This window comes from Capricornis sumatraensis, chromosome 1, assembly GCF_032405125.1.
Source record: "Capricornis sumatraensis isolate serow.1 chromosome 1, serow.2, whole genome shotgun sequence".
Lineage (NCBI taxonomy): Eukaryota > Metazoa > Chordata > Mammalia > Artiodactyla > Bovidae > Capricornis > Capricornis sumatraensis.
This window is the reverse complement of record NC_091069.1, coordinates 109,161,999-109,170,958: the sequence shown is the minus strand read 5'-3', so window position 1 is coordinate 109,170,958 and position 8,960 is coordinate 109,161,999.

The following is an 8,960-nucleotide window of genomic DNA, read 5'->3' as shown; positions in this document are numbered from 1 at the left end:
GTTTGAGGATTTTCTGGCCATGCTGTAGGGAATGGATTGCGGTTATCTGAACTAAGGAGTGCCTCAGTGCACCTAGCCAAAGTTCAGCCATACAGGATAATGCAGGAGACAACAGTTGGAATCCCAGCTGCTGGCCTTGGGCAAGGGAATGCGATTTTCAGTGACTCCGTTGCCTTATTGTAAAAGGGGCATGATAACAGCATCAAGCGGGCTGTTGGAAATTAATGACACGTAACACGGGATCGCAAAAGAGTCAGATATGACTTAGCGACAAAATAACAACAATAACAACAACATTTGGCTATCCCTGAAGGAGGGCATGGCCGCCTGATCCTGTATTCTTGTCTGGGAAATCTCATGGACCAAGGAGCCTGGTGGGCTACAGTTCATAGGGTCGCACAGAGTCGGACACGACTGAGTGACTGAGCGTGCCCGCAAACATCTGCTATCCTGATGACCTACACCTGAACTTTGCTCTGTCAGACACAAGCTGTCAAAAGGTCAAATCAAAAGACAGTTTAAATGTTTTCTAGGAAAAGTAGCCCATGGAGAATCCTTTAATAAAACAAGCAAGCAAAACAAACAAAAACTCCCTATATATTTCTATTTGGAAAAACCTTTTCGTATACGAGGTTGCTTAGCGTGGGGGACAGTCTTGGTGCCTGAGGAGATCTCAGGGCAGCGAACCAGCCCCATCTTATTTTAATTCATCCAGCAAATTTCCGACTACCTCCTATCTGCAGGGTAGTGGTGTCGATTAAGACGGTTTCGACTGCAAGACACAGAAAAGCCCTGCTCGTCTCACTTAAACCACGAAGCACTCTATTTCTTTATACAGCGAGGGATCCAAAGGCAGGTGGTTCTGGCTCTCTCTCCGTCTTTCTGGATTCCTTTGTCTCTGCCCCTTTCTGGTGCTGGCTTAAGACTCACGTCAAGATGGTGGCTTTCATTCCCTGTGTCTCGTCCAAACAAACAACATCCCTCCTGCTTAGAGGAACAATCTCTTTCTAAAAGCAAGGAAATCTTTTCCTGAAGCTGCTCAGCAGATTCCCCTCCTGTCTCAGTGACTGCAAAATTGGCCCATGACGATGTGGGAGCCAGTCGTTGGTGAGGGGAATGATGCCATCAGAGTTGACACAGACTGCTCATGGCCCACACACTAGGGGCCAGGGTGGAGAAGGGGAGACACCTGAATATAGTCAGCATGGTGCCGGGAAGGAGGAGGAAAGAAGTGCCTGAGCTTGGGACCCCAGCAGCACCTACTGCGTAGTTGTAGGGCAAACCATCCTCTTCAAAACCTCACACTCGAGGACACGAGGTATAGTGTGTGTGTGTGTGTGTGTGTGTGTGTGTGTGTGTTCAGTTGTGTCTGACTCTTTGTGATCCTATAGACTGTAGCCCGCCAGGCTCCTCTGTCCATGGGATTTCCCAGTCAAGAAGACTGGGGCAGGTTGCCATTTCCTCCTCCAGAGGGGATCTTCCTGACCCAAGGATCAAACGTGCATCTCCTGCAGTGACAGATGTGTTTTTACCACTGTGCCGCCTGGGAAACCCGGGAGGTGGAGACACACAGAATATGAACATTGATCAGAATGTAATAATTACTGACATAGAGTTTGGAGCAAAGGACATGGGATTGTGGAAGGAAAATTGACTAATTGTTTTCTGGTTGGTATGAGGGCTGCTGATAGCTGACAAGCCCATTGAAGAATTGAGTAACAGTTTGAGGAAATATAGCTTTCTTGGCAGAAAAAGAATTTTTTTTTATAATGTCCCTAAAACCAAGATTGTTTTTTCTAATTTATTAAAAAGACTTTAAAAATAGTGGTAAAATGCATAAAATGCATCCTCTTAAGTATTTTAAAACGTGTGGTTCAGTATTGCTGAGTCTATTGACATTGTCATGCAACCAATCCCCAGAACTTTTTCATTTTGCAAAAGTGAAACTCTGTCCATTAAACAACTCCCCGTTTCCTCCTCCCTTCAGCTCCTGGCAACCACCATTCTTTCTGTTTCTATGAGTCTGACTATCCTAGATACTTCGTAAAAGTGGACTCACACAATACGTGTACTTTGATGTCTGGCTTATTTCACTTAGCATAATGTCCTCAAGATTCTTTCATGTTGTAGCCTGTCCCAAAATTTCCTTCTTGTTTTAAGACTGAATAACATTCCATTTTATTTATATATCACATTCTATTTATCAAGTCACCCACTGTCAGAGACCTGTGTTTCTTCCCTGCCTTGGCTATTGTGAACCGGGGTCTACAAATATTTCGTCAAGACTCTGCTTTCAGTTCTTTTGGATATATCAGACGTGGAATTGTCAAGTTTGGTCCTGAAATCTCCTAATGGAAATGTGTGTTCTTATTGTAAGGAGAATAGTTGAAGATGGATGTATGATTTATGTTTTAGAGCCTTGCTACCCGCTCTGATACGTGGCCTCACAGGAGCATCAGCAGCACCTGGTAGATGGTTAAGTATCCTGGCCGCAGCCCTACTTACTGAGCCAGATCAAGTCCTAGGGAATCCCCAAGTGCCTCAGATCCAGTCTGAGAAGGCCTGCTCTGTGTGTGTGCGTGTGCTAAGTCGCTCTAGTCGTGTCTGACTCTGTGTGACCCCGTGAACTGTAGCCTGCTGCGCTCCTCTGTCCATGGGATTCTCCAGGCAAGAATACTGCAGTGGGTTGCCGTTTCCTCCTCCAGGGCATCTTCCGGACCCAGGGATTGAACCCGAGTCTCTTTCGTCTCCCGCAGTTGCAGATGGGTTCTTTACCGCTTGGGCCACCCGGGAAGCCCCTGCTCTGTGTATGCAATGCTTCTTCCCAGGAGTTTATGACCAGGTATATCTTGCTCTCTTAAATTGTACCTCCGTTCGAAAATTTTGTCTTCCCTCCCCTTCAGGCAATTGATACATACAAATCATTTGCTTTCAGAGACTTGATATTTAAACATTGCAGCTGCAAGGATCACTTTTTTTCCCTTTCCTTTTCCCGCTTACTCTTTCACCTGCTTCTAAAATAGGCAGAAATTAGATCAGCGGGAATTGGAAAGGAAGACCCACGGTAGAGGTGACTGCTAATTAAGTCCCATCTTGAAGATTATTAGTTTAATACAGCAACAAAGCAAACCCACAGAAAGAGGGCATATTTTAGTTTTGGTTGAGAAGGGTAGGACCCAGGAAAACAGGAGTATGTGAGAAGAATTGCTAAGTGACTGATAAATAGGCTTAAGTTATTTAAACTGGCACCGAGCGCAGCTTAAACAGTATGTTTTGCATCATCTAAATTTCTAAATACCTGGAGTATATTTGTAAACATGGCAATCTAACATGTTATTGAACAGCACATTCATATTCAAATGAGCATAAATGAGGATTTAACAGCTGACTGCACAGTGTGAATGATAGTAACTAATTGTCAAGTCGGAAAGTTGCACAGATAATAGTACCAATGCGGTCGGCAGCAGCCACCATGATATGACTTACAGTAGCAAACCTGTGAATTTTCAGCTGGTGGCCCGAGTCCCTAGACAAAAAAGGACGAGTCCGGATTAAGGGCAAATGGGCCAAAAGGATGGGCAGAAGGGAAAAGAGGAGGGGTGGGGAAGAATCGGAGCTAGGTTTGGGAGGCAGTGTGAAACTTTTCTTCCCTCCCATGCAGGCCTTCACCTCTTTTTTATAACAGTCATCAATGGGGCTCCCTTGGCCATTCAGCGCCCTCCCTCTTCTAGGAAGCAATTGTTCAGAGGTGTGGCTCATTTCAGGCATTAATCTCCGCTGAATGGAGGCTGTGTTACCCATTCTGTCTCCGCCCGGAGCCTGCAGGCAGCTGGTCAGTGGAAAGTAACAATGACCACAGGAGAAGAAAGGGGGAAATGCATTGCTGCAGATGCTGTGTCCCCAGCATTGACCTTGGTCATTTCCCTCCCAGGGCGGCTCGTCCCCTCGCAGCTGGAGCCTGGCTTTGCGAGTTGGCTGGGGGGGGCAAGGTGGTGGCTACCTGCAGATTTGTCCCTCCTAACAACGCTCAGATCCATCTGGCAGGGTCTGGAGGAGGACCAAGGAGGGCTGGAGACGGAGACCCAGGTGGACGAGGCTGCTGAAGGCAAAATACGGAAACAGAACCCCTCATTTTCAGGGAGGGGCTTTTGGAGCAGTGATGATCTGCTGGGTTCTCAGTGCGTCTGGCCGCCTGGTCGGTGATCTAAGCCTAGGTGCGGGGCATTCGTTCATCGGAAGTGGCTGTTTCTTCGGGCCAGCCCTCACCTCCCGCAACCTCTGTTGTCTGGGCTCCAGCTGTGCAGCGACAGGCCTCTCTGACCTGATGCATTCATGAAACAGTGGGAGGAGGAGAAAGGTGACCAATAATCCTACTTTCTGTCCACTCCTAGTGCCTCAACCCCCACCCCCAACTCCCTGGGGGGAGAAGTATATCGTTACCCCCGCCCCCATCCCATCTTCATCCTCCATTCTCACCCTGTCTCCTACGCCCTCTTTCTCTTATCTACCTGCCTGTCTATCATCTGTCAATCATCTGTGTATCCATGTACTTAGATATCTACCCATTATCAATCATCTATGTATGTATGTATGTGTTTATCAGCCATCTGTTTGTCATTTATCTAAATAACTTGGCCAACAAAGGTCCGTCTAATCAAAGCTATGGTTTTTCCAGTAGTCATGTATGGATGTGAGTGTTGGACTGTGAAGAAAGCTGAGTGCCGAAGAATTGATGCATTTGAACTGTGGTGTTGGAGAAGACTCTTGAGAGTCCCTTGGACTGCAAGGAGATCCAACCAGTCCATCCTAAAGGAAATCAGTTCTGAATATTCATTGGAAGGACTGATGTTGAAGCTGAAACTCCAATACTTTGGCGAAGAACTGACTCATTGGAAAAGACCCTGATTCTGGGAACGATTGAAGTGGGGAGGAGAAAGGAACAACAGAAGATGAGATGGTGGGATGGCATCACTGACTCAACGGCCATGAGTTTGAGCAAGCTCCAGGAGTTGGTGATGGACAGGGAGGCCTGTGTGCTGCAGTCCATGGGATCGCAAAGAGTCGGACATGTTGAGTGACTAAACTGAACTGATTTAGCTATCATCTATTTTTCTATCTACTTAATATAGAAATGCAGATTCAGTCAAGTATTGCTTATCATGTCCCTGATTAAGCCATTCATGATTCCCCATTGACAATGAAAATCTGAAACTTTTTACTAGAACACTGCGTCTTACAAAACCTGAGCCACCTTGGCTTTTCAGCCTCTTCTCCCTTTCTCTCCCTCCTTCCTCCCTTCCTTCCTCTGGAGTCACAGACATAGGACATCCTGATACCCCCCCCCCACTCTCTTCCTACCCACCGCCCCTCATCTCTCCCTGCCTCTGCCCCACCTCCCTCACCTCCAGGGACTGGGCTCAGAGCCACACTGGATCTCTTGTCTTCCCCCCAGGCCCCCGGTTCCTTCCCTTCTCTCAGCCTCTGTCTTTGAGGGTTCCTCTCTAGCATGCTCTTCCCTGAACTCATATCCTGGCCATCAGAGGTTCCCTCTTTAGAGCTCTCTTTGTCAACAGCAAACATGGCTGCACCTCTTATAAGACCGAGACTTCCTTTCTCGTTGTATCTTAGTGCCTAGAATGGTTTCCAGCTTAATAATACATGCATGTGAGGGAGACAGGGGGGAAAAGCCCTGACTCTCACTTCTACAGCAATACTCAACTGAATCTGTGTTTCTGTATTAGATAGAGCGATCGAAAAATAGATGCCAGTTAAGTAGACAGATGGTAAACAGATGGCTGATAGATACATACATACAGAGACGATCGCTTGATAAAGTTAAGACCTTGCACCCTGGAGCCAGGCTACCCACTCAGTCCAACTTTGGCTACTCACCAGCCATGCGTCCTTGGGCTCATTTTCTCAATCTCTGAGCCTCATTTTGATGTCTGACAATGGGCTATAGGTTACCTGGGAGCAGGTCCACTCCTGACCAGGGTGGAGGAGAGGAGCCAGAACCAGGGCATCCTAACCCATCATCGCCTGCTTGAACACTCAGTTTAGAAAAGTTAGTTGACCAAGGTGGGTTACTTTGGGACTGAGAGGGGACCTTTACCTGGTTCTCCTCCAGATGCAAATCTAGGGAAGGACATGCTGGGAAAAGAGACTCCAAGGGGATGGTGTTAGGGCTTGGTGCAGCTGAAGTCTCTTGATGTGGGACATGGGACGAGAGACCTTACTTTAGGGCAGAAAGAAGGCCCGTGCTGAGTCCACCCGTGAACACAGCAGATCGCTGTGTTAACTCAGAGACCAAAGGGCTTGGCTGGGGCTGACCCTGGGTTGGGAACTGGGGGTGATGAGATTGGCGGTGATGTGAGACAGAGTTGTTTCTTTCCTCTTTTCCCTAAATGCATGGCACACATTTCAGAGAAAATTTTGGTTCCTAGGTTATAAAAGGACAATTCTTAATCCCAGGATTTAAAGTGTTCACTTTAGGATTTTTTCACTGATGCTCAGTTGATGAAAACAAGCATCATTGCGAGGAATGGAGGGCCAGCCTCCTTAATATTCACTCAGGCAACAGCGACTCTAGGATCTGATTTTGCTCTTTTCTATATCAAATAGAATTGTTTTTCTGTTTGCTTTTACCATTTCTCTCTTTTCTTAAAAAATAAAAACCTTTATTTTTTAGAGCAGTCTTACATCCACAGAGATAGAGTTGATTTCTATTGCAGCTTTTAACTGATTCCAGTTTCACAGAGAGTGTCTCCAACCTACACACTTGTATTTGCGCCATGGTGAATTCCACTCAGTTTCACTTTATAAATTTTCACACAGAAGAATAAAAATGGTTTTTAAAAATCAGTAATTCATCGAAAGCTTGTTTGGCAATGGTGCAGCTATTGAGTCAGAAATGTGGGGACCTTCATTTTTACAGAATGAAGACAGATTATTGTTCAGATTAGAACGCTTCAGGAAGTTAACCAAAGCTACAAACAAAATATTAGCAAATAGACTAGAGCAATGCATAAAAAGAAGATAACTTGACAAAATGCGGTTCATCTAAGGTATGGAAACTTTGTTGCTCTTTCAAAAATCAATGTCATGAAGAAGAAAAACCTTGTGACCATTTTAATAAATGCAGAGAAAACATCTGATGAAACTCAATACCTATTTTATTCTATTAAAAAAACAGTAAAAACAAAAAGCTCTCAGCAAAGTAGAAAATCAAGGAAACTTCCTCTCTAATAAGGGTTATCTATCAAACACTTAGAACTAATATCACACTTAATGGTAAGATACTGGGTGCTTTTCCTCTGCAGTCAAGGCAAGGATATCCACTTTCATGACTTCGACAATGCAGCTGAAGGGCAAACCAGTGCAGTAAGACAAGCACAAGAAATCAATGGCATACGGTGCACGGGGACAACCCTGAGGCATGGGATGGGGAGGGAGTTGGGGGGGTTCAAGATGCAGGACACACGTACACCCATGGCTGATTCATATCAATGTATGGCAAAGACCACTACTATACTGTAAAGTAATCAGCGTCCCATTAAAATAAATTAATTAAAAAAGAAATCAATGGCATAAATATCAGAAAGAAAGAAGGAAAACTATCTTTATTCACAGCTGACACTGTGTACATGAAACATCCAAAGGAATCTACGATTAGACTTTTTAAGTAAACTTGTAGGATAAGAGGTCAGTGGATAAAGATTAAACTGTATTTCTCTATACAGGCAACAAATAATGGGGAAAAATTAAAATACACTACCTAAAGTAACCTAAGGATCAAATACCAGGAACAGATCTAAGTTTAAAGATATGCAAACCTCTATGGAGAAACTTATAAATGTTACTGAGACAAATTAGAGAAGTCTTAAATAAATGAGGAAATATATCATGATGAATTGGAAGATTTAGTATGTTAAATGTCAGCTTTCCTTATATTTATCTATAGAGTCAATGCAAACCCAAACAAAATCCCAGCAGGAATTTTTCTAGAACTGAATAAGCTGATTCTAAAATATTTACAGAGGATCCCAAATGCCAAAACAATTATGAAAAAGAAGGACAAAGTTGGAGGAGTTCTGCTAATTTTAAGACTTATTAAAAAGAAAAATGTACTATTGCTATAAGGATAAGAAATAGATTAATGGAACAGGATAAAGAGCCCAGAAATAGACCCACAGTGGTTCCTGGGTGACATATAGACCCATGGTCAATTGATTTTTGACAAAAGTGTCAAAGCAATCCCATGTGGAAAGGCAAACAAATCACATGTCAGTAAGTGTTGGGAAAAAAAAACGTTGGGAAACTAGATATTGGCATAGGGAAAAAACAAAACTTGACTCCTGCCTCACACTGCACATATAAATCAATTTGAAGTGGCAAATTTTAAAATATACAAAAATAGCTTCACTTTGTGGGCAGGCAAAGATTTCTTAGAAAGTCACAGAAGGCACTACCAACAAAAGCAAACATTTTTACACTGGACTTTACCAAAATTAAAAACTTCTCATCAAAAGAAACATCATCAAGAGAGTAAAAAGTCAAGCTACAGGTTGGGATAAAATATTCAAGAAGGATATGTCTGAAACGGACTTCATCTAGAATAAAAGAGTTCCTACAAACCAATAGTAAAAATCCCAATTAATAAAAAATGGACAAAAGTCTTGAAACAAACGCTTTTAAAGGGAGATACCTAAATAGCCAAGAAATACATGAAAATGTGTTCAGCATCATTAGGTAACAGGGGAGCACAAATTAAAACCACAAGGAGATACTGCAACACACTCATCAGAGTGTCTAAAATTACAAGACTGACAATATATAGTGTTGGCAGCCATATGTCATTGGTGAAAACACCAAACAGCAAAAATTTAGCTCAACAGAAAATTCACTTCTAGATTCACATCCAAGAGAAATGAATGCAGATTTCATAAAAAGATGTGTCAAGG